This window comes from Pteropus medius, unplaced genomic scaffold, assembly GCF_902729225.1.
Source record: "Pteropus medius unplaced genomic scaffold, Ma_sr-lr_union100, whole genome shotgun sequence".
Classification (NCBI taxonomy): domain Eukaryota; kingdom Metazoa; phylum Chordata; class Mammalia; order Chiroptera; family Pteropodidae; genus Pteropus; species Pteropus medius.
This window is the reverse complement of record NW_024345872.1, coordinates 3668631-3696525: the sequence shown is the minus strand read 5'-3', so window position 1 is coordinate 3696525 and position 27895 is coordinate 3668631. Positions and strand designations below refer to the sequence as shown.

Sequence of the window (27895 nt, the reverse complement as noted above, 5' to 3'; positions counted from 1 at the left end):
TTTGGTGCCTCTGAAAAATCCCTTCCTCACAGTTCAGTGTATGTTACATGGAAATTTTATTGGCAAAACTGAAGTAAGTATATTAGGACTGTGAGAAATCTATACTACACAAATAACATTAATACTTTTTCTGATGAGAATAAGTCAACACAAGCACATAAATTACCTGGTTTTAGATTTCTCAACTTATTATTCCTCTATTACCTATGCAATCTCCATGGAACTGGATAAAATAGGCCTTTGGAACATAAATCTTATTCATAAGAGGTTAAAGTTCTCAGAATACATCTGATATCTTCTTACATAATACCTAAATTAATAGTATTGAAGTTAGCAACATGACTAAAATCTCAGGTATCAGTATATATGGACCACGGCTTCTTTAGACAATCATCTATTGTAGGATACTTCGATTGCTTCAATGGCCTGGCCACTGTGAATAATGCCGCTATGAACATTGGTGTGCAAACATCTTTTCGGATATGGGTTTTCAAGTCTTTGGGGTAAATATCCAGTAGAGGGATTGCTGGATAATATGGTAGATCAATTCTTAATTTTTTGAGGAATCTCCATACTGTTTCCCATAGTGGCTGTACCAATTTGCAGTCTCACGAACAGTGTATGAGGAATAAACAGTCACAAAAAATATGAAATTATATGTAACAGTTTAAAGAAAGTAATAGATACATATACAGATGTAGCTAGAGATTTGTACACATCTATAAATAACTGAAATACTCTCATTATATCCAAATACATGCAATTGGAGTCTGAAAGAAGAAAGTTTCAATGAGAAAAAAATAATATTTCAAAAAATAAGAAATTATTAAGTCATAAGCAAAATAGAGGCATTATCTGCAAATGTCAGTCTCTCCACAGAAACACTGAAAGAGAAGCAGGTATTGTCAGAAGCAACTTTATCAGATCTCTGGAAAATAGTTGAAAGTTTATAACAACCAAGTAAACACTGAATCAAGAAAGAGGAATTAAAAAAGTGGTAAGAAAACTTTATGTTTTTTTTTACCTGTTTTGCCCCACACCCAACCTGGCTCAAACATATTCTTGAATATGAAAGACTGCATTCCCTGTGAGGGACTGTAATCTCTTACTTAGAAGGAAGTAAAATTAATCATATTTCAGTATTATTGTTTGTATCTATTTTAACTTGGAGTGCTACCTTAAGTCTGAAACAAAGCACTTTCTCTCCTAACTTAGAACTCACTCAAGGCAATAAAGTGGCAGTTATTGTTTGAAAATATTGTAAAGAGAATGAAAAAAATGACAGTGTCCTGAGGCAAAATGTTACAACTGAGACATATACTAGACTATTTAAAGCCTGGGGCAACAACAACAACAACAACAACAAGAACAACAACAACAAAACAAAACATAAAAAAGTGTGAGGAGTTTAGTGGTAAAGATGGTGGGCTAGGCTAAAGCCTCCTCTCTGGACTACATTAAAATGACAACCAAATTATAAAACAATCAACATGGAGAAACACCTGAAATCTAGCTGGTCATAACACACACATCAGAGAATATAAAGAAAAAGCCACATCAAGACTGGTAAGATGGGTAGAGACACAAAGTGGGCTGGTGCTGCACCCACATATGGTGGTTGAGCACCAGGAGGAAAATCACGGCTGCAGAGGTCCCCCTGAATTAGCGAAGGATCTTAGCACCACACAAGGGTTCCCCAACCAGAGCTTCAGTTCCGGGAAGAGGAGTTGAGGAGTTCTCACAAAATCTGAATGTAAAATCCAGTGGGGATTCTGGCCATCTGGGTTATACAGAAGGAACCTAAAAACCCAGACATCCTCCTTAAATGGCTTATGCACAGACTCAATCACTCATAGACACTCTCCCTGGGCTCCAGTGGAGGGTCAGTAGGTCGAGATGCACAAGATCATACCCGCCTGCAGGGCAGTCTACAGGTGGGCATGATCTTGCCTGTGTTGAGGCCTCCCAATGCAAGACCAATTTTGGAGCTGCACTGGCCCAGTGATATTGGCTTACCTCATCTCACATCTCCCTGAGATCCTGCCGCACTCAACCTACAAATTGCCCATGGTAAGCCCATTGCCCGAAAGCCAGCCCCATTCTGTGCTTTCCTTGGGCTGTAAATTTGACAGCAAACAACTTCACTCAGCTTTTGTGGGTGTGACCAGCCCTTGCATTCTAAGAGAGACTTTTAGTGGAGGGCCACCAACTCTACCCCAAGCTACAGTTTTTCTTGAACAGATTCCAGTGTCTGTGGGCCCAAAGCAAGAAGTGGCTGACCTTGCTGCAATCTGATACTTTTACAGGAAGCAACAAAGACAGCACTGGTACAAAAACTGACAGAGGGAAATCTGTTCACTATACGCCAATGATTTCCTGGGTCCCCACACTACCCAACTCATGTGCTACCCAAAGGCTTTATCAGCTGCGGAGTCTTATGGGCAGCTGGAAGTTAGCCTCAGTCCTTGAATTGCACTGGTACTTTGCTAAGCCACCCCAGGCTTGGTACTGGGGTGTAACTGGACCTTGACTTACAGTGTTGTCTCTCCCACTTGCCTTTAGATCCAGCCTAGGCAGCAACCATTGTAGATCACTTTGCAGCTCATACCAGGTAACCCCAAGAATTCAAAGGCAATGACTGACCTTGGTCTACCTGAGAGCCCCTCCCAAAGGGCCACAGAACCAACACACCCAGAGTCTGGCACCGGACCACAAAAGAGCAACACTTGACTAGCCTCATAAGTGGTACACCCAAAGAGTGGTCTCAACAGGTAAACAAGCCCGCTGGGGTACATCTTACTTTAAAGGAAGAAGAAATTTTAAAAAAAGAATAAAAAAAAGTGAAAAAGGCTTAAAAAACTCTGGAACACCTTTGAGCAAGCAAATATATGCATTATGAGGGTCTCAGAGGAGATGAAAGAGATAAAGAGACAGAAAGAATACTTGGGATTCGGCAGAAACATGATGGAGTCAGAGACATCTTTAGACCTCTCCCCTTGAAACAACAATAAGCTGAACATCTAAAACTCAACAAAAAAACACCTAAACTGCACAACAGCATGTGTCAGTGTGGAATCTGCGCATAAGAGCTACTACAGGTCAGGACACCGGGTGTCAGGCAGTGGACTGGGAGTAATAAAGAAGCTGCCTCTCACAGCTGCCAGAGCTCCCTGTAGGAGGAAGGCAAGGGGTGAAGGTGCAGCAACTTTCATGAACAACCCTACTTGGAAGTGCCGGGACTTGTACGCAGCTGACCAGAGGACCCAGTCATCAGGGCAGAAAGCAGAGAAGCAGGGAGGGACTGCAGAGAAACAACAGCTGATTTTTACTGGCCTTGGTTGAAAAACCAAGGCTGAGCCGCATCCCCAACCCCAAACCTGGAAGGCCCCTCCCCCTCCGAGACTGATCATTGTGGAGCCCCAGGGGAATCTGAGAAAATGCTGCCAAGACTGAAGCTACTTCTTGCAGCCTCTGGAGCTCCCTGTAGGAGGAGGAGGAGGGGAGAAGGAGTGCGAGTTCCTATGGCCGGCTGCAGTGCACAGTCATCAGGGCAAAAAGCAGAGAAGTGGGGTGGAACAGCAGAGCAACAACAGTTGATTTTTGCTGAACCGCAGCCTCCAAACACCGACCCAACGGGCCCCACCCCCATACCCTCTGAGATCTATCACTGCAGAGCCACAGGGGAATATGAGCAAACTCTACTGAAACTACTAGGGATTCAAGAGGCTTAGACACCATCTATTGGAAATCAAAAGAAAAGCACCTTCTTTGCAGTAAGCAAAAGAGACACCTTTAATAACTCTTCTTTCTGGAAAAACAACAGAATATATTTCCATTAATGCCCAGGTGGAGAAATAGTCCATTAAACACCATGAACAACCAATATGACAAGGCAGCTCAGAAAGAAAGAGAAAAATCTCCAGAAAATAAGCTTACAGACGTAAAAATATGCAGCTTAAATGACATAGAATTCAGGTTAATACTTCTGAAAAAACTCAATGAGATCCAAAGCAAACCATATCAATAATTTCAGGAATTAAAAAAAAAAAAACGAGATGAGCAGAGCAAGGAGATTGAAGCTCTTAAGAAGAACAGAATGGATCTTCTGGAGATGAAGAACACACTGCAAGAGTTGAAAAATAAAATAGCAAGCTTGGGAAATAGAGTCTACTAAATGGAGGAAAAAATCAGTGATATCGAAGACAGAAATCTAGAAATGAATCAGAAGGAAAAAGAGAGAAACTAAACAATGAAAAACAATGAAAGAGAAATACAAGAACTAGGTGATACCATCAGGAGAAGAAACATAAGAATAATGAGCAACACCAAAGGTGAGAAAAAGGAGCAGGGACTAGAAAGCATTTTCAGAGAAATCGTAGATTAGAATTTCCCAAATCTAAGGAATGAGCTGGAGCTTGGAACTCAAGAATTCAACAGAAGACCCAATTATCTAAACCCAAAAAGGCCTTCACCAAGACACATTGTATTAAAGTTATCAAAACTCAATGACAAAGAATTCTCAAGGCAATCAGGGAGAAGAAATCGGTAACGTATAAAGGAAAACTCATTAGATTTATCATTGGACTTCTCAGCAAAGATCTTACAAGCCAGAAAGGAATGGAATCAAATATTTAAACTATTAAGTGAAAGGAACTACCGACATAGAATAATGTATCCAGCTAAGCTCTCCTTTAGATATGAAGGAGAAATTGAGACCTTTCCAGACATACAAAAAATGAGGGAATTCGCTACTATGAGGCCTGCACTACAGGAAATACTAAAAGGGGTCAGTTCATCTAAAGCAAAATAACAACAACAACAAAAATACATAATTTGGAGTAAAGTGACTACCAGGCAAATAGAAGCAGAGGAGTGCAACCTTTACTAAGAGCAGGGCATTATAGCTTAAATAATAAGAAGTGAATTCTTATAACAAGATAGTAATGAATATTCAACATACATAAGGACAGATTGAGACAACATGGATGAAAAAGGAGATGATTCAAAGATCCAAATTTGCAAAGGGTAATGGAGATAAGGACTCACAGAAGAAAATAGACGACTATATATATATATATATAGTTATATATATATATATATATATATATATATATATATATATACAGTCACATATATACACATATATATATATATATATAACTATCCTTTCCATATTCATAATGGTAACCACACACCAAATATTCAGAACTGAAATATATAACATGAAACAAGAAGAAACAAAAGCAAAAGCCACAAATACCAACCAAAATAAAGAAAACTGAAGCACAAAAACAAGGAAGCAAAGGAAACTCCAAGTTATCAGAAAGCAAAAGATAAAATAGCTATAAGAAGACCTCATATTTCAATAATCAGTCTAAATGTAAATGGACTGAACTCATCAAAAAAAAGGCAGAGTTGCAGATTAGATCAAAAAACAAAACCCAACCATACGCTGCCTCCAAGAGACACATATCAGCTCCAAAGACAAATATAGACTCAAAGTAAAAGGGTAGAAAATGATATTTTAAGCAAATGGCGTTCGGAAAAAAGCAGGAGTAGCAGTACTAATATTGGACGAAATAGACTTTAAAATAAAGAAGATAAAGAAAGATACTGAGGGACACTTCATAATGATAAAGGGAATCATGCACCTCGAAGAAATAACACTTATTAATATCTATGATCCCAATCAGGGAACCTCGAAATATGTAAAGCAATTACTAACAGAACTAAAGGGAGAAACAGAACAAAACACCATCATAGTAGGGGACCTAAATACCTCACTGTTAGATATGGACAGATCATCCAAACAGAAATTCAATAAAGAAATAACACCTTTAAATGACACTTTAGTCCAACTGGACATATTTGACCTTTACAGAGTCTTCCATCTCCAAAAAGCTGCTTATATATAAATTTTTTTTAGTTCACATGGAACATTCTCAAGAACTAACCACATACTGGGACACAGAGATAGCCTCAACAAATATAAGAGGGTTGATATAATACCAACTATATTCTCTGATCACAATGCTTTGAAACTAGAGATCAATTGCAAAAAGAAAGGGGGAAGAACCACAAATACATGGAAACAAAACAACATGATACTGAAGAATAACTGGTTCAGAGAAGAAATAAAAACGTAGATCAAGAGATATATAGAAATTCATGATAATTATAGCACATTATTTCAAAGCTTTTGGGATACGGCAAAAGAGGTCATAAGACTAAAGTTCATATTATCACAAGCCTATCTCCAAAAATAAGAATGATCCCCAAATAAACAACCTAACGCTTCATCTAAAAAAGAAAAAAACTAGAAAAGGAAAAACATATGAGGCCTGAAGTCAGCAAAAGAAAGAAATAATCAAAATTAGAGCAGAAATCAATGAAATTGAAAACAAAACAAAACAAAACAAAAATAGAAAAAATAAATGCAACCAAGAGCTGGTTCTCTGAGAAAGTTAATAAAATTGACAAACCCCTGGCTAGACTCACTAAAGAAAAATGAGAAAGGACATAAATGAACAAAATCAGGGAGGAAAGAGAGGAAATTACGACTGATATTGGATAAAGTAGACTTCAAAATACAAAAGATAAAAAATGATACGGAAGACACTTCATAATGATAAAGGGAAGCATGAACCAAGAAGACATAACACTTATTAATATCTATACTCCCAATCAAGGAGCTTGAAAAGTTTAAAGTAATTACATTCAAAGAAGAAAAGAAAACGTCAAAATTAGAGCAGAAATAAATGAAATTGAAAACAAACAAACAAACAAAAAACAGTACAAACAATTATTACAACAAGGAGCTGGTTCTTTGAGAAGGTTAATAAAATTGACAAACCCCTGGCTAGATTCACTAAAGAAAAAAGAGAAAGGACATAAATAAACAAAATCAGGGAGGAAAGAGAGGAAATTACGACTGACATCACAAAAATACAAAGGATCATACAAGAGTATTGTGAAAAAGAACATAACACCAGATTTAATAACCTAGAAGAAATGGACCAGTACTTAGAAAAATACAACCTTCCTAGACTGAATCAAGAACAACTGGAAAATCTAAATAGACCGATCAGCAGTATGGAACGTGAAACGACCATCAAAAACTTACAAAAAAGTAAAAGTCCAGGACCAGATGGCTTCACCAGTGAGTTCTACCTAACATTCAAAGAAGAGTTAATACCTATTCTCCTCAAACTCTTCCAAAAAATCAAAGAGGAGGCAATACTTCCCAATACATTTTATGATGACAATATTACTCTGATACCAAAACCTGGTAAGGATACACACAAAAAAGAAAACTACAGACCAATATCTCTCATGAACACAGATGCAAATATCCCAAATAAGATACTAGCTAACTGAATACAGCAACATATTCAAAAGATTATACACCACGATCAAGTGGGCTTAATCCCAAGGGCACAAGGATAGTTCAACATACACAAATCGGTTAATGTGATACAGCACATAAACAAATTGAAATATAAGAATCATATGATCATATCAATAGATGCACAAAAAGCCTTCGACAAGATACAGCATCCATTTATGAAATAAACACTTAACAAAATCGGTATAGAAGGAGAGTACCTTAACATAATCAAGGCCATATATGAAAAACCCTCAGCCAACATTATACTGCATAGTGAAAAACTAAAAACTTTCCCTCTAAGATCAGGAACAAGGCAAGGCTGTCCACTATCGCCACTCTTATTCATTATAACTTTGGAGGTCCTAGCAATTGCAGACAAGAAAAAGATATAAAAGGTATCTGAATAGGAAATGAAAAAGTCGAACTGTCACTATTTGTGGATGACATGATTCTTTATATAGAAAACCCTAAAGACTCCATAAGAACACTACTAGAAACAATACGCAAAAATAGTAAAATATTTGCAAATACAAAATCAACGTTCAAAAATCCATAACATTCCTATACTCTAATAATGAAGCATCAGAAAAAGAAGTGGAAAGAACAATTCATTTCACAATTGTAACAAAAAGAATAAAATATCTAGGAATAAATTTAACAAAACATGTGAGGTATCTATATAATGAAAACTAGAAGACCCTATATAAATATAACCTATGTTTATATTGACAAATAATTTTCGACAAAAAAAAATACATACAGTGGAGAAAGGAAAGCCTCTTCAATAAATGGCACTGGGAAAACTGGAAAGCTACAGGCAAAAAAAATGAAACTAGACTGTTGTCTATCAATCACCATACACCAAAATTAACTCAAAATGGATTAAGGACCTGAATGTTAGATCTGAAACAATAAAATGCACCAAAGAAAACATAGAAATTAAACTCAAGGACCTTTGACTTAAAGAGGATTTTATGAATTTGACCTCAAAGGCAAGGGAAGTAAAAGCTAAAATAAACGAATGAGACTACATGAAACTAAGAAGCTTCTGTTCAGCAAAAGAAACCATTCAACATGGTAAAGAGACAACCATCCAAATGGGAAAATATATTTGCAAGCAACACCTCCGATAAAGGCCTAATATCCAAAATATACAAAGAACTCATACGACTCAACAACAACAACAAAACAACTGATCTAATAAAAAAATGGGCAGAGGACCTGAACTGACACTTCTCCCTAGAGGGCATACATATGGCCAATAGATATATGAAAAGATGCTCAACATTGCTAGCTATTAGGGAAATGTAAATCAAAACCACAGTGAGATACTATCTCACCCCTGTTAGAATGGCTATAATCAACAGGACAAGTAATAACAAATGTCAGAAATGATGTGGAGAAATATTAACCCTCATACACCGCTGGCGGGACTGCAAATTGGTATAGCCACTATGGAAAACCGTATGGAGGTTCTTCAAAAAACTAAGAATTGATCTGCCATATGATCTAGCAATCCCTCTACTGAGTATTTATCCCAAAGACTTGGAAACTCATATAGATAAAGATATTTGCACACCGATGTTCATAGCAGCATTATTCACGGTGGCCAGGACATGGAAGCAACTGAAGTGCCCTACGATAGATGATTGGCTAAAGAAGCTGTGGTCCATACATACAATGGAATAGTACTCAGCCATAAGAAGAGATGAAATACTGCCATTTGTGACAACATGGATGGATCTCAAAATAATCATGCTAAGCGAAATAAGCCCGACAGGAAAAGTTAAAAATCACATGATATCACTAATATGTTTGATATAAATCTAAAAGCAACAAATGAGCAGGAACAAACAGAGTGGGATGGACATAGACAAACAGTGGTCACAATGACAAGTAGCACAGTTCAAGTGGAGGGGGAGGGTGCAGGCAAAAGTCAAACAAGGGTGTGTGGGAGGGTGAAGTGGGTAAGGGGATCAAATATATGGTAGTCGAAGGAAACTGGACTTTGGGTGTTGAACACACAATAGAATATAGAAATTTCAAATGATAATATACACCTGAAAATTATATGATTGTATTAACCAATGTTACCCCAACAAATGTATTTTTAAAAAGTAAATATTTGAAGAAATAGTGGCCAAAATATTCCAAAATATGATGAAACACTTGCATCTATCTATCCAAGATAACCAAAACCCCAAGAAGAATAAACTAAAAGATATTCATACTGAGACACATTATAGTCAACATGTTGAAATTCAAAGTCAAAGAGAGAATTTTGAAAGCAGCAAGAATGAAACAACTTGTCACATACAATGGATTCTCAATGAGACGATCAGCTGATTTCTCATCAGAAACCATGGAAGGTAGAAGACATAGGTAGGGGGAAATGTCATCCAATTCTATATTCAGTAACTGTCCTTCCAAAATGAAGGAGTAATTAAGATATTTTTCAGATAAACAAAAACTGAAGGAGTTTATTACCAGTAGAAACACCTATAAACAATGATAAAGGGAATCTTTCACACTGAAATGATGAGACACTAGATAGTAATTTGTATTTGTATGGTGAAATAAAGATCTCTGGTAAAGGTATTTACATAAATAAATATAAAGCCATTATTATTGTGGGTTTTTTTGTTTGTTTGTTTGTAACCTCGCTTTTATTGAATACATGATTTAAAAGACAAATGCATAAAAATATGTATATATCTTTTTTTTTATTTATCATGCCATACAAAATAAAGCTATTTGCATCAGCAACAACAAAAAAAGGGGTTATCTAAAACTAGATCTTTTGTATGTTATTGGAGGACATTTGGTATCAGTTCAAACTAGATTGTTATAAATTTACTATATTAATTGTAATTCCCATGACATCCACTAAGAAATTATCTAAACTGATATACACAAATGAGAAAGATATCAACAGATATCACTATAGAAAATCAACTAATCACAAAAAAAGCAGTAATAAAGCAAATGAGGGGAGAAAAATATAAGACATTTTGAAAATAAATAGTAAAATGAAAGTAATAAGTCCTTCCTTATCAGTAATTTTTAAAATTTTTATTAAATTTACTTGGATGACATTGGTTAATAAAATTATATGTTCCAAGTGTATGATTCTATAACATGTCATCTGCTTATTGCATTGTGCATTCACCACCCAAAAGTGTCCTATGGTAGATAATTGGATAAAGAAGCCATGGTACACATATACAATGGAATATTACTCAGCCATAAGAAGAAATTAAATACTGCCATTTGTGACAACATGGATGGACCTCAAGATAATCATGCTAAGCGAAATAAGCCAGACAGAAAACGCTGTAAATCACATGATATCACTTATATGTGGAATCTAAACCTAAAAGCAACAAACAAACAGGGCAAATATACAGAGACTCATGGACATGAACAACAGACTAGTGTTTACCAGATGGTAGTGGGAAGAGGGGAGGGAAGAGGTAGTAAGAGATAAGAGGAGACATCTGAAAAATGCAAAGGAAAGGGCTTGTGGAAATGACCAACTCAGCTGGTTAAAGTCCATTCCTGACTGCCCTCTGCCCCGCTCCAGGACTCTCCAGCTCACATGTTTTCCCATACCTACCTCCCACACCTCAAGGACTCGCCAGCTCATATCTGTTGATTCATAGCTTGCAATCCAACTAATGTTTTTCCTTACCTCTGTAGCTGTGTAGGAATAACAAGACTATAAAACTGCCTGTTATGTTACAGTCAGGGCTCATTCTTCGGATAGGAATCCACTGAGCCAGTGCCGTCATCAATAAGTGCTACTTTGTGCTTATAGCCTTGGTGTCCCATCTCTCCATTCGAGAATCTTTTAACAGTGCTGATAATGCCAAGGTCGCTGGTTCTGCAAGGTAAACAAATGTAAATAGATATGACCAGTAGTCTGGAAATTCCTCCCCCCTTGCAGCCCCCCACCTGAAGCTCCTCCTCCCCATCCTGAGTCATGAAGCACACGTGAAACCTCAGACGAAGGAATTACATGACCCTTGCATGGACACCGCAAGGGTATATAAGCTGTAAGAAATCTAACCAAAGGGAGCTCGTGCTTTGAGTCTGTTGAAAGCCCCACGCTCTCCGCCGGCAATAAATTCTCCTTCCTCTAACAAAGTTGTCCGAGCGTCCAATTTCCTTCATCAGGTGTCACTTCCTGTAACAGTAGATGGGGTAAAAGGGGTCAAATATGTGGTGACAGAAAGAAATCTAACTGTGGGAGGTGAACACACAATGTAAACATATATATGCTTTACTGTTAAAATGTACAGCTGAAACTTACCGGATTTCGTTAACCAATGTCATCATAAAACAATAAATTAATTAATTAAAAATATTCTGTCACTATATAGTTGATCCCCTTTACCCTTTGAATTAAGTAGATTAAACTCTCCAACTGAAAGCCAGATATGAGCAGACTGCATGTGGGTCCCAGGCCTGGCTGGTCCCAGGTCTGGCTGTGATCCAAGCTCGTGGCTAAGAATAGGACCCTGGATTTAGAATGTTACGTTAGCATAGCAGGGCGCCTATGCCTAAAATATGTGAACATTATTCAGCTTATTGTAGAACACACGCGTAGCCGAATGCCACTATTGTACTCTGATATATGTGGAGCCCATGAGGTCCCTTGGGGAGCAGAAGCGGAGAAGAAAAAGCAGGATCAGAAGAAGCATGTTCCCTGCAATAGAACTTCACTCCTCACAATAGAAGCACGCTCCCCATAATAAAGTTGGTGTCTGCCGTTTCATTCTCATATCGGTCCCTTGTGCATTCTTTCAACTGGGCATCTCACCACCAAAACCTTCCCTTCTCGATCAGCTCAGCGCTGACACTGCATAAAAACACATGATCCAATTGCATGCTGTCTGCAGGAGACTGTTTAGATCCAAAGATACAAATAAGTTGAAAAGGAAAAAATGAAAAAAGTTACTCCAAGCAAATTGCAATCAAAAGAGAGGGGTGTTTATACTAATATCAGGGGGAAAAATATTTAAATTAAATATTGTCACAATAGACAAAAATTTACAGATTGAGGAAAGGGTCTATTTATCAAGAAGATGCAACAATTATAAACATACATTTTTAAAAAAACAGGGTCGCAAAATATATAAAACAATGTTTTCCGATTTGAAGGGTGTAATGCAAGAGCCCTAGGTCTGGAACTTATACCTGGGTTTGGATATTCTGAAAAAATCACCAGGAGGACTAGAAGGGTGAGGCATGCCATTTATTATTCATGAGACAGGGAAGCTTCAGCAACCAGTCGGAGCTGAAGGAAGAAAATCTGCTGCTAACAAAATACAAGCAGAGTTTGTTATGCCCAGAAGCAGAAGGAGAGGGTATCTCATTGGGGGAGTAGCAGTCTTCTCAGATGGATGGGAGCAAGATGTGCTGCTTGGTTACAAGAGCAGATAACATCCATGGGAGCAGCAGAAAACATCCTTGGGAATAAGCACTGTTGATAGCTCTTTGTGTACTGTCTTCCTTGGCTGCCGGCTGGGCAGCTATCAGTCTTCTGAGTATATGGAGGGGCTATGTTCTGAGTTAACTCTACAAAGAGAGAAAAGGACCATTATAAAATAATTGTAGACTTCAATATTTCACTTGTAATAATAAATAGAGTATCTAGCCAGAAGACCGATAATGATACAGAGGACTGGAATAAAACTATAAACCAGTTGTTCTGCATTACCCAGAGGTAGGCCCATACAGCATTGTTCTTGGTTCCCACATAATTTAAAGGGAATCTTTCACAATGCCTGAAGCTCTTAATGTCCTGCAAATGAATGAGGAGGATATCCTCAAATTCCTTGCAGCAGGAATTCACTTAAGTGGCACCAACCTTGAATTCCAAATGGGATAGTATATCTACAAAAGGAAAAGTGATGGCATCTACATCAAAAATTTGAAGAGAACCTGGGAGAAGCTTTACTGGAAGCCTGTGTTTTTGTTGTCATTGAGAAACCAGCTAACATCAGTGTCATATTGTAGGGTTAACTCAGAACCCTACATAGCCCCTCCACATACTCAGAAGACTGATAGCTTCCCGGCCAGCAGCCAAGGAAGGCAGTACACAAAGGGTTTTCAGCAGTGCGTACTCCCAAGGACATTTTCTACTGCTCCCACGTACTCTATTTGTTCCTGTAAGCAAGCAGCACATCTTGGTCCCATTCATCTGAGAAGGAGACTGCTCCCCCAATGAGATAACCTCCCCTTCTGTTTGTGTGCATAAAACTCTGCTTGCTCTTGGTTAGCAACTTTATTCCTACAGCTTTGACCAGCCACCGTGGAAGCTTTCCTGCCATGTAATAATGGCATTTTTCACCCCTCTGGTCCTCCTGGTGGTTCTTACAGAATATCCAAACCCAGGTACAGGTTCCAGGCCTGGGGCTCCTGCATTACACATATCATCCAGGAATAGTGGCCAGCGAGCTGTGCTGGTGTTTGCCGCTGCCACTGGAGATGCTCCTATTGCTGGCCGCTTCATTCCTGGGACCTTCACTAACCAGATCCAAGCAGCCTTCTGGGAACTAAGCCTTTTAGTGGTTATCCCAGGGCTGACCACCAGCCTCTCTCAGAGGCATCATATGTTAACCTGGCTACCATCGCTCTGTTTAACACAAACTCTCCTCTGTACTACGTGGACATTGCCATCCCTTGCATCAAGAAGGGAGCTCACTCAGTGGGTCTGATGTGGTAGATGCTGGCCCAGAATGTTCTCTTCATACATGGCACCATCTCCTGTGAATACCCGTGAGAGGTCCTTCCTGTTCTCTACTTCTGCAGAGATCCTGAAGAGATTGAAAAGGAAGAGCAAGCCACTGCTGTGACCAAGGAGGAATTTCAGGATGAATGTACTGCTCCAACTTCTGAGTTCACTGCTGCTTAGCCTGAAGTCACAGACTGGTCTGAAGGCATTTGAGTGCCCTCTGTACCTATTCAGCAGTTTCCTACTAAAGACTGGAGCGCTAGCCTGCCACCAAAGAGTGGTCTGCAGCCCCTACTGCTCAGGCCACTGAATGGGTAGGAACAATCACTGAGTGGTCTTAAGCTATACTTCCACAAACTCAAACAAAATAGAAATCTGATTGACAGAAAATAAGCAGTTTCTAAAAAAAAGCTATTAACCAACTATACATAACAGACATGTGTAGAACACTTCCCCAAACAATTAAAGAAAACATTATTCAATTGCACTTGGAAACTGCTCTAGGACAGGTCATATATGAGGCCTCAAAACAAGTCTCAATTCTTTTTAAAATATTGAGATCATACAAAGTGTCTTCTCAACCCCAATGGAATTAAAGTAGAAATAAATAACAGAAAGAAAACTAAAAACTTCACTAATATATGGAAAATAAACAACACTGAAACAACCAATGGTTAGATGAAAAAATTACAAAATATGTTAAAAAATACTTAGAGATGAATTAAATAAATGAAAACACAACATACCAAAACTTATGGGGGACAATGAATGCACTGCTTAGAGGAACATTTATAATATTTGATATCTTCATTTGTACAAAAAAAAATATTTTGAATCAATAACCTACCTTATATTTATGAAACTGAAAAAAAGGTTGAAATATCAATACTGCCCAATGGTATCTACAGATACAATGCAATCATTACCAAAATTCCAACAGACCTTTTTATAGCAATGGAAATGTCAATCTTCTAAACCGTGTGGTATTGCCAAAATAATCTTGAAAAAGAACAAAGTTGGAGGACTCACACTTTCAATTTCACTTAGTACAAGGCTATAGTGGTCAAAACTGCAATCCTGGAATAAGGATAAACATATAAAGCAATGAAATGGAATTGAGCATACAGAAATAATCTCATTCATCTATGGCCCTCTGATTTCAGACGAGGGAGCCAATACGAGTAATTGAGGAAAGAATCACTCTTCAACAAATGATGTGACAACAGGATATTCACATGGAAAAGAATGAATTGAAACCCTTACTTTGTATCACATACAAAAATTTACTCAACCAGAATGACCTAAATATAAGAGCTATATCTGCAAAACTCTTAGAAGAAAGCATATGGTAAATCTTCATAATCCTGAATTTAGGAATACATTCCTAGATATGTCTCCTATATTCTCTCAACCTCATTTTTCATATAATTAAGTTGGAAAAAAATAAAGTACATATTGTTTTAAAGTTTTCTTTTTTTTTAGGATTAAATAAATATGGATGTAAGGGCTTGTATAGATTAAGTGTTCAAGAAAATTTGGGACAGTACTTTTACATGTTTATTTGGGGCAAAAATCCGATTTCAGTAGAAATTAAACCAAAACAATGAGTGTAATTCTTCATGACTTTTGGGAAAAATGTTCTTTACTGAATGTAAATTTTACTATATATTCATGAACCAAAATAAATTATATCACTAGTAAGAATAATATATGAATTAATGGATTGGCCATAGTAGTATAATTATCCTTCAGAAAGACACATTTCCTTAATTTTTTCTTTGATTTTAAATTTAATTATTCCATGCATTTGATTAAAAAGAGATTATTCTTTGAAATCTGCTCAATTGTTTTAATCCTGAGATAATTCATTATGATATGTATTTGATACAAAGTGAGCATGATAGGCTGTTTGTTGATAGTATGCTCATAACTGGGAGTTAGTTTGAGAGTTATACAAATTGAAAATTATTCCTATAAAACACTGAGCAAAGTGTCTGGCATATGGTAGTGCCTCAGTAAGTGCTAGCTACCATTATAATGATTATGAAGCTTTCTATACAGGCTTTTGACTATTATTATCATGCAACATTACCTTATGATACTAGAATGCTAACAAGAGAAAAGAAGAGTGGGACAATAACTGAAAATTGTATTTATTCACATGACTTCTTTTTAAAAAACACATATTTAATGTTGTTAAAATAATGTTAAATAAGGGAGATGGAAAAACAGTAATTCTTTTCCAGAAGGCTGTCTGGAAACAATAATTTCGTGTTTAATTACATATCAAAAGGCATTAATAAAACTTTTTTCCCTATAATATGGTGGTCATTTTTTAACTTTGCTAAGTCGAGGAAACTTAAAAATAATGGATTTCCTTTTTACATAAGCCCTTTGCATTGACTATATAAAATCAATAGTTTGAGTTCTACATTGTCTTTCTGGTATAAACCATATCAGATAATTCATTTTTTACAATTTGAGATTCCTTTAAGTGGTTAGGAGACAAAGAGAATTGGCAAGAAATCTGAGTTCAAAAGTCCTCTGAAGGTTAATAAAAGTTTCCCATATTTGCAGTCTTATCCACACCAAATTCAAAAGCAATGTTTAGAGACACACCTTTAATAATATTTTCCAAATCATTCAAGTTAGTTTTTATAGGAAAAACAACTCTTTTTAATTTATATTTCATTTTACATATTTCCTTATGTTACTTAATAGATTAGCAAGTACAACTGACATAAATAAGCTTTTGAACAAACTCAACAGAATTTGTTCAAAATTCATAGGCACAGAATTCGAATGATGGGAGTAAAAACATGTGAAGGTACTAAGAGTACAGCCAACTATCAGTGAACATTTAGCCTGCCTTGGGCATCAATTAGAAATCTTTATAAAAGAAATAGAATCTTGATTATTTTGCCAATTCACTTAACTGGTAATCTGATAAGGGAACTTCTTTGTATTGTATGCTAATAAGCTGAAACATTAAAATACTACAACTGAGACAATTGATCCACTTAGTCACCATCTCTAGGTAGTGTAGATTTATATCAGTGAGTTTAGAATTTTACAATGTATTTGAATTTTTATTGGAATTTAAAAAATAATTAAACCCCTTCTCTTTGCTGCATTTACTGTGAGAACGAGGCGATCAGCAATCAGATTGTCATCATTCCAGGAAATGTGGATATCACTCTGAAGGGATGTGCAGTTATTGTGAAGCGCCTCATACGCACCCTGTGAAGGGACTTCAGTCACATCAATGTAGAACATGATCAAGGGTATTACACTGGGCTTCTATTACAATATGAGGTCTGTGTATGCTCATTTCCCCATCAATGCTGTTATTCAGGAGTAGGGTTCTCTCGTTGAAATTTGAAATTTCTTGGGTGAAAAATACATCTGCAGGGTTCAGATGAGGTCAGGTGTTGTTTGTTCAGTATCTCAAAGCCAGAAAGATGAGTTAATTCTTAAAGGAAACGACATTGAGCTTGTATCAAATTCCGCTGCTTTGATTTCAACAGGCTACAACTGTTAAAAACAAGGATATCAGAAAAATTTTAGATGACATCTGTTTCTGAAAAAGGAACAGTTCAGTAGGCTGATGAATAAGGTCTAAGTTGTTCAGCCACAGAAATGCCAAGATGTCGGATGATTCCTCCGACTTATTTGTGATATTTTAAAGATGCAATAAAAGTTGTGTATTGAAAAAACAAAACAAAACGAAACAAAACAAAACAAAAAAACAGCAGCTAATTTCCTTTTAAATAATTAAATTCCAAACAACTACCCATGTATTATATCCCTCATTCTTTTCTTAGGTTGAGTAATTTAAAATGTACCTAGGTAAGTAATTTAAAATATATCCAGAATATAATTTCAAACTATGCATATTCTAAAATACTTATAATAATAAAATAATGTTGGTTTTGTTCCTCCCAGTATGCTATGTATTTGGGAGAACCATGCTCCGTGTGCTTCATCTAACCTCCATAGTTATGGGCATCCTCTCTTGGTTTCTTCCTGCAATACTAACTAACCTGAAATATATATGCAGCCCTTCCTCATATATTATGATTCAGGGGTTTTAAATATCCCTTAGTTTCACCAAAGAATGAATTGGCATTTCTTTTTCTCATTCTTCTTTTTCATTTGAGTGATTTCCAGAAGATTAATGTAGAAAATTCCATTTTTACTCCATCATTTAAAAACTGGTTTCCTCAATCAAATCTTTTCAGAAATAGTTAAATCTAAAGAAATTTAAATACTCATCTAAAATGGAAATCATTATTTCACACACAAAGAGCTTTCATAATTTCTTTGGAAATTAAAATTTTGTACTTGATGCACATAATGATTTATTCAAGTGTCCCAAGACTTGAGTGAACAGCACGGTATGAGGAGAATCATTTCTTTGTTAAAATATAAATGATAGAGATTACCTTGTTATTTTGTTTTGTTGGAATAACTTATGATTTACAACTGTGATGTTGTTTTAGAATAAATTTCCACATTTTCTTTGGTACTATTTTCCTCGATTCTGAAAAATTTCCTCTGTAGTTTCTTATAATGTAAGCCGCTTAATGACAAAATCTTTCTTTTCTTTTATCTGAAAATACATTTGTTTCGCTTTCATTAATGAAATCTGGATGTCAGAATTTTTTTCTGATATCCCCATGACTATGGAGCTTATGAAACACACAAGTAGAACCTCCATTGTTTCTTATGGGATGTCACTGTTCCTTAAACCATTTTCCCCTGATTTAATGCATATTTTTCCATGTTGTTTTAAGTTTTTTTCTTTATCTTTGGTTTTAAGCAGCTGGACTATGATATGTATAGCTGTAGTTTCTGTTATATTTATCTTGTTTGGGCTTCACTGCATTTTGTAAACCCGTCGATTTATTTATTTCGCTAAATTTGTGATTTTATTTGCTATTATTTCATCAAATATTTTTTTTTTCTGCCCATTCTCTATTGTTCTCTATTCTCTTTTTCCGGAACTCAAACTACACTATATTAGATATTGGCTCAATTAATATTTTTTTCATTTTTCAGATAGGATAATACTAGAAGTTGCCTTTTTCATTTTATAGCTTCTATTTTTCTCCTGAGATTTCTTTTCATTCAGGAAATGCATTTTAAAAGAATCTTTGATAATAGTTATAAAGCAGTGTTATTAAATCTTGAGATTTATAGTAGTTAAATGGTTATAAATCTTGAAGTTAGTACCATTGATTTTCTTTTCCTTTAGAATCAATCACTCCTTCCTGATTCTTCATATTTTGAATATTTTGAATTGTACTTTGAAGTTTTAAATCTTATCTACGGAGACTCTAGATTTAAAAAAATATTAAATTTATTGGGGTGACATTGATTAATAAAATTATATGTTTCAAGTGTACAATTCAATAATACATCATATGAAACACACTAGTATATATATACGCATATATGTATATATACATATATACGTATATATATGTATATATACACATATACATATATATATATACATATATATATATATATATATATCTCATATATAATCATTGTGTGTTCACCACCCAAAGTTAAATTTCCTTCCATCAATATATATTTGCCCCCTCAAGGGTAAAAATGTTTATCTAAAAAGCATTAGTTAAAATAAAAACAGGTAATTAATGCGATTGAGCTCATAATGTGAATAATGTCTTGCCTGCAGTGAATGGCAGCTCAGTTAGATTGGCTCTTTGTAGTCTGCCTCACTCATGTGTAGTTCAGGGGTCAGCCAGAGATTTGGTCAAAGACTAGTCATATTATTTAGGTATTTTTCTCCTTGGCTCTCTTCTTTCTGCTATTTTTCTCTTCACTTTTCAGTGGCTGCGGTTGCCCAGAACTCTTTCCTCTGGTTTTTCCAGCCGTTTAGATTATGTATTTTCTATCAGAATATTATCCACAAAGCTGACACAGCCTGGGAAGTAACCTCAGGTGGAAAGCCATTAAAAGAAAATAAGATCTCACCTAGTACTTTAACTTCTTCTGTCAAATCTACTCCCATTGCTGCTTACTTTTGGTCACAATCCAATACCTTAAAATATGTTTTTCAATATTTTGTCAAAAGTAGTGTTATCTATACAAGGTTGTTCTGATAAGGGATATTGGTCATTACTGGAAGCTGAACGCATCCTCCCTTATATGTATTCATATGCTAACACATGAGAAGACAAAGCAGTCAAATGAATACCAAAAAAGAAAAAAAAAACCACTTTCAGAAAGAAAAAAAATCAAAAAAAACAATAACAACAAAAACAAATGAATATTCAAGAATACCAATTTGAATTGCTCTGTTTGCTTGGCTTCAGAACAAAATAGAGGCAGTTGGATTCTTATCATTGCTTGATATTTCTTTCCAAGTAGAAAATTAAGGGAAGAGTGAAGACTAATAAGAACTTTAATATCATAATTCGTGGCCCAACATTTGAATTTTTGCACTTTGAACTCTAGGCTGCTTACAGAGCATGACTCTGCTTCTTGGACTTGGAAACTGCAGACAGAACAAATAGTCTGTGCTGTTTGATTTCTATTGATAAGTAACCCAAAAGCTTTTGTTATATAAGCCTGAACCAGAACTAGGATGCTGACAAATGCCTAACTATATGTTACCCATTCTTCTCATCTCACGATCCCACTTGCTTGACCACTGAGTCAGCCAACCGATGAAAGTTGTTGCCTCTACCAAATAGAAAAAGAATGATGTAGTTGTGTGGTCTTGTTTACCCTAGCAACCCATCTCTTTGATCGTCAGCTCCTTGCGCTTTCGCCTTTAAAATCCTTGCTCTATGCTACCTCCCGCCCAAGTTTATAACACACCTTCAGTTCATATCAAAGGCCACATTCCTGCGTTGTAAATCACAGATGAATAAAACTCTCTTTTAAAATCTTTTGGATTTTTTTTGTTGTTGTTAACAAGAGAATCATATTATTTGTCTTCAAAATAAATCAAAGAAAGATTATATCTATGGAAAAAGAAGTATGAAAACAAATATCGTATGGTAGTTTTCTAGAGTAGTAACAACATATTTCAAATATATTTTGATGTGCATAGAAAATTCCAAAGGCGTATGATATAGTGAACACAATTTTAAATTATACATATATATGTACATACTTCTCTACGTGGGGGAAGGCAAAGAAGGGTGAAAGAGAAAGAGAGAGAGAAAATGTGAGAATGTAGGGCACATGTTTTTCACATTCCTAGTCAACGTAAATTAAAATGTTATTAATTTAATTGGAATGTTCTAATCACAAGTAATCTGTGCCTTATCTCTGAGCACATTTTACCACATTCTAGTTTAGAAAAATGCATACTTCAGCCTTAAGAAAGTAAGAATTTTTTTAATGAGGTTTGTTCTAAATAGATCACTAGATAATTGAAGGACTAATAATTTAGCAAATTATAGGAATTATTACTTAGTGTATTATTATGTTTAAGTGTATGTGCTATAAATAAAGAACCACATTTTCTCCAAAATGTTAGTAATACTGACAATCATGAATAGATAATTAGATTCTACTCCCTCCTCAGACAATATATTACAAATGGTTGCTGTAAAAGACTCATTTCAGGTTTTTTTGTTTGTTTGTTTGTTTGTTTTAATACTAAAAGTTTTTCTTCTGCATTGATTCCTAAATGCAAGGGGTTGTTTCATGTGCTTAACTTGAGAGAGGTACAAGATTAGGCTCTAATTATATCTCTTATTTTATTGGAATATTTAGAAAAATTGCAGAAACGAGTAATAGCCTTTTGCTCCTACACTTTCATATAATTATTCGTGAGTATTGTACCCATCCAGATAGCTAATGGTGTTCCATAGTAATCAGCAAACTCATTTTTTTGCCAGTTATCCATGCTCAAAATCTAAGACATTTCTGATTCTCTCTTCATTCTCATAATCAATGCAATCACTGAGTCCTATCTTTACTTACCTAGTAATATGTTCCATATCTATTCTTCTTCCTCAATTGTTATTGAAGTTCACCTAGTTCTGATGCTTAATGACTCATGCTTGTACTATTACCATAGATGTATCATTGTCCTCACCTCCAGTTTATCTTGTATACTGCTACTACTAATAGTAGTACTAAATATTGCTAATAATACAAATATTGGTAAAAGTTCTAAAATATTGCTTTTTAATGTTAATTGTTTGGTCATTAATACTTGATGATTCATGATTCTATAAAGACTTTAAACTCCTTAACCTGGTGGGAATCATCCTTCTAGTGTGAACCATCTATTTCACCAGTTTAATCTATTCATTACTCCCTGAAAGCATGGCATGGGCTACATACATGTTGCTGCATGGGAAGGACGGTGTAGTTCTCTTTTTTAAAATTTTATTTTATTATTAGTTTCAAGTATACAGTACATTGGTTAAACATTTATGTAGTTTATAAATGATCTCCCTGATTGCTCTTTCTTTCCTCACTCTACACCTAGCCATTACATTAATGCTAACTGCATTCCTGATGCCATGCTCTCCATCCCCGTGACCATCTATCAACTACTAATTTGTACTTCTTTAACCCTTCACTCTTTTCTCCTAGCTCCTCAATGTCCCACCCTTCTGGCCGTCACCAGATTGTCCTCTATATTCGTAAGTCTGTTTTTGATTATATTGTTCTTTTTGTTCCTTAGATTCCGCTAATATTTCATTGAGGATTTAAGCATCAATGTTCATAAGAGATATCGGCCTACAGTTTTCTTTTTGTGTAATGTCTTTGGTCTTGGGATCAAAGTAATGGTGGCCTCATAAAAGGAATTCAGCAGCCTTCCCTCTTCTTGAATTTTTTGGAACAGTTTGAGAATAGGTGTTAATTCTTCTCCAAATGTTCAGTAAAATTCACCTATGAAGCCATCTGGTCCAGAACTTTTGTTTTTTGGGGAGGTTTTTGATTACCGATTTGATTTCATTAGTGGTAATTAGTTGGTTCAAACTTCCTGTTTCTTCTAGACTCAGTCTTAGGATATTGTGTGATTCTAGGAATGTGTCCTAGTATATTCTTCATTTTGGTTATTGCATTCTTCATTTCTGTCTGGTTCTTTTTTTATGTTTTTTATGTCATTTTTTATGCTTACTATCTCTCTGTTAATGTTTTCATTGAGCTCATCCATTCTCCCCCTAAGTTCATTGAGCATTCCTTGTAACCATTATTTTGAACTCTGTTTGTAGTAGATTGCTTGCTTCTAATTCATTTCGCATATTTTCTGGAGTTTTCTCCTGTATTTTCATTTGTGGCCTCTCTGTGTTCGTTTCTCTGTATTAAGAGTATTTGTTTTCTCTCTCAGGTTTGGCCGGATAGCTTTGTGTGGAACATGTCTTGTGTGGCCCAGTGGTGCACTCTCTCTGATCCCCTGTGCCTGCGGCTCTGGATGTGATCCTTGTGCAGGTTGTGCATGATCTTCTGTTGAAGCTAAGCTTTTATTAGTGTTAGTACATCAGCGGATGGGGCTAACTCTCAGGCTGACTAACTGTGGGAATTGGCTGTGCCCACAGGTTATGAGTTGCTGTGTGGGGGCTGACCCCACTGAGTGAGATTTGCCCTAGCAGGCTTGTGCATTGTTGAGACCACCCATTGTGTGTACCACTTATGGGACTAGTCAGGAGTTGCTCTGTTGTGTTCTAGTGTCAGCCTCCGGGTGTGATGATTTTGTGGCCCCTTTGGAGGGGCTCCCCAGTAGGCCAAGGTCAGCCACTGCCTTTGATTGCTCAGAGCTACTTGGTGGGAGCTACAAAGCAATTTGTAGGCGGTTATTGTCTATGCTGGATCTACAGATAAGTGGAAGAGACAACGCCGTAGGCTCTTCAAGGCCTGACACAGCCTGACAGTTGCCTGTAAGTCTCTGGAATTGTTAGAGCCTCTGGGTGATATGTGTTGGGTGGTGTAGGGACCCCGGGAGTCACCTGGATCTATTGAGAAAAATTTCCCCTACCACTGCAGTGTCAGTGTACAGGCCAGTGCTGTCTCTGTTGCTCCCTGTACACGTTTCAGATCATAGCAAAGCCAACTGCTGCCCACCTTGGGCCTGCAAACACTCGAGCTCTGTTAAAGAATTACTGAAGCTTGTGTTCACGAGTTTGTGGCCTGCTGCCAAAGCTTTTCCTGAATGAACAGGCTTTGTGTGGGCTGAATAAACTGAGTTCTGTTGTTTGCTGTTGATTTTATGACCCAAGGAAAACACAAGATGAAAGTGGGTTGTCTGAGAGCAGGCTTGCCACAGGTAATTTGTGGGTTATGTGAGGCATCGTGTCAGTGAAGCATGGTGCCATCAGGCCCATACAGCACCAGATTTGCTGCCAGCTCTGGGACTATGGGCTCCCACAAAAGTCACATATCATTGCGAGACATACTGCCATCTGTGATGGGCCCACAAATCCCTGAGATCTGCCTAAGCGATATCGTATCTTGTGCCAGCAGCGGTGATCTTCCCGTCTCTGTGTTCCCTAAACTTTGCTCAGTTTGCTGGCTAAGGTCTGTTGACTGCATGGATTATGCAACCCAGGCTAGGGGCAGGGCAGGGGCAGGTGCCTGTCAATGTGCCGTGAGCACTTTGTGGATTGGGTGGAGCAGGATTTCAGGGGGTCAAGGGCCATCAGGCCCATACAGACTCAGTTTTCTGCAACTTCTGTGTCTGCACATTCCTGAAGTATTTAGAGATCACAGTAAGACAAGCTGCTGTCTGGGGTGGTCCTACAGACTCCTGCAAACCGCCCCCCGCCCCCAGAGATATTGCGGCTCATACAAGCAGCCCACCAATATTTTTCCCAAAAGGCTCTTTCTGCACTAGCCAAGGTCTGTTGCCTGTGCAGAATGTGCAACCCCAGAGAAGGGCGGTTCAGGGGAGGCTGCCTTTCAATGGGCCGCAGGCACTTTGTGGCTTGGGTGAAGCAGGGTCTCAGGGAGACGATGGCTGTCAGGTCCATTCAGCCTCAGTCTTGCTGGAACTTCGGTAACCATTCAGAGGTTCCCACAAAAGTCACAGAACACAGCGCTGTCTCTGTGGCTCCTTGTACAAATTTCAGATCGGAGCAATGCCAGCTGTTGCCCACCTCGGGCTGCAAAAACCCAAGCTCTGTTTAAGAATTACTGAAGCTCATGGTCATGAGTTTGTGGCCTGCCACTGAAAGCTTCTCCTGGATGGACAGGCCCACAGATCTCTGAGATCCACCCTAGTTCATGTTAGCAGGAGTGATCTGCCTGAAACTATCTCTGAAATGCGTGCTCACAGCTCTGGTTGCCTGCCAGGAATGTTTGGCCCTGAACGGTGCAGGGCATGGCAGCCACGCAGCAACAAAAGCCCAGGGCAATCTGCAGGTTGGGTGGGAAGGGCTGATCTCTTCAGTCCAATTCCTCTTCTTAATTGGCCATGTGGGAGGGATCTGCTCAAGCAAGCTAGTCTATAGATTGTCCACGACTAAAGGCACAATGACGGCTGCCTGTCCAGCCCTCATTCTGGTGCCAGATAATGCAGTCTTTCCCTATATGAATCTCCTGTGACCCTCTAAACCACCACCGATGCCCTGGTTGAGTGTCCACAGGTGAGAGAGTGTGTGTGTGGTCCCTTTAGAGGAGCGTCTAAGATTTCAGTTTCACCCAGAAGGCCAGAATTCTCTCTGATTTTTACAGAGTTTTGGGGAAAATTATCCTCCCTGGACTGGGGAGCCCCTGAATAAGGCTTGGACCCCTCTCTCCTTCTGGAGAGCCTCTGCAGTCTTGCTCTCCCTCCATCACTCATATGTACGCATCCAGCTCTATTAGCAACTTTGCCCCTCCTACTGGCTTCAATGTGGCTCCTTCTTTGTATTATCAGAAGTACATGTTATAATCAGTGGACTTCAGGTGATTCTCCAAGTTGATAATTTTGTAATTTGGTTGTAATTTCAATGCTAATCTGAGAGGAGGCAAATCCTGCTTTTACCTAGTCACCATCTTCCTCCTCCCACCCCAGTATAGTTCTCTTTAAAATTTTTATGTTTTAAGACTCTATCTTGATGTTTTTTTCATAATTCAGTGTAGGTAAGAATCACATGGTTTATTCCTAGGTTCCATTCACAGAAATTCTGATTCAGTATGTAGGACTTGGGAATACGCAGTTTTAGCAGTTACCTTAGTGGATTCTGATGAAGGTGGTCCATTGAACACAAGGAAAAATGTTGTTCTGTCCACTTGTTAAATATATCTTCCAAAGACATATATTCCATTTTTTAACATGAACTCTAGTCAGGTGAACATCTCTTTGTAACATTTATTCATTCAGTTCTCAGAAAGAACTAGTATTTTAGAATAGTCTTTTTACTCCTTTTTATTCCTTTAACCTGCTTTATTTTCCTCCATAGCACTTATCACTGTTTGATATTACATCATATTTTTAGTCTGTTTTCTTATTGATTACTTTCCTCACTTGAGAATCAGCTTCATGAAGTTTAGAGACGCTGCGTTGTTCGCTCTTACAGTATCATCAGGGCATAGAACAGCATGGCAGGCACTCAGTAAATTTTGTTAAATAAATTTGACATTATATTGGCCTTTTATTGTTAATTGTGTTTTTATGTATGTTTCAATATAGTTTGCTCTTTAGGGGAGAGTCTCCTTCATATTTCTTTATATTTTATTTTATAGCACTCAACCCAGTGGTTTGCACAATAATCACACGGCATGGATTTGTTGATACGTTTTGTTGTATTGACATGAGTCTGAAAATGGAGTTAACTGATAACTGATTTAAGTTTTATTCTTTAAGTAACAATGTAGAAGGCAGCATAATGCCCACCACCTAACGCCCCATATTCATATCCTAATCCTTGGAACCTGTTAATATGACAAAAGGGACTTTACATATGAGTTTAAGGTTAAGGTCTTTGAGATGGGGGAGATTATTCTGGATTAACCAGGTAGGTTCAATCCAATCTTATGAGTTCTTAAAAGCAGACACTATTACCACCTACAGAGAACCAGCAGAATGGTAACATGAGAGGACTAAGCTTGCTGTTGTTGGCTTTGAAGGTGAAGGAGGAGGGCCATGAGCCAAGGAATGTGGATGCTTCTAGAGGCTAGAAGGAAAAGAAAGGAAATCTTCTCTGGAGCTTTCAGAAAGGAGTATAATTAGTGATGGTAACAAATGCTATTAAATTTGCCAGTAGAGTATGATTCTTTGATTTTAGCACAGTGAGATCCATGTTGAACTTATGACTTACAGAGATATAAGGTAATACACTTGTAATGTTTTAAGCTACTAAATTTATGACAATTTGTTATAGCAGTGATAGAAAATAAATGCAAGCAATTACAATAAAAAAAAGCACTTCAACTTTAAAAGATACATTGGCATGCATTCATCTTAACGTACAGGTCAATGAATTGTAGAGCTCTATATACCCACACGACTTTTAATTATGTGGTACTGTTTCCAGAAGGTTTAATGATGCCATTTCCCAGTCTGTACTGGCTCCCCAGAGCTACTACTATTTTTTCATTCTGAGAGTTTTGCCTCATCTTGAATTTGATAATAAATGAATTCATACAATAAAAAAGCACATCAACCTTACCATTTCTCCATAAGAGAAGTGAAGGAGATTTCTGCAGTGCTGGAGAATTTTCCATATATATTCACATATAAGATAATTTTGAATATAAGAAATTTTTCTATTTTCTCATGGAAAATTGTGTAAATAGAAGTTAAGCAAATATCTACTTATTGATTTTGAAAATATTTAATAAGTTAT

General features: G+C 37.0%; 1 pseudogene; it reads left to right on the top strand.

Annotated features, from left to right (window-relative positions):
• Nucleotides 1-13172: 13172 nt before the first annotated feature.
• LOC120612323 (40S ribosomal protein SA-like) lies at nt 13173-14467 on the top strand (annotated as a pseudogene).
• Nucleotides 14468-27895: the final 13428 nt, after the last annotated feature.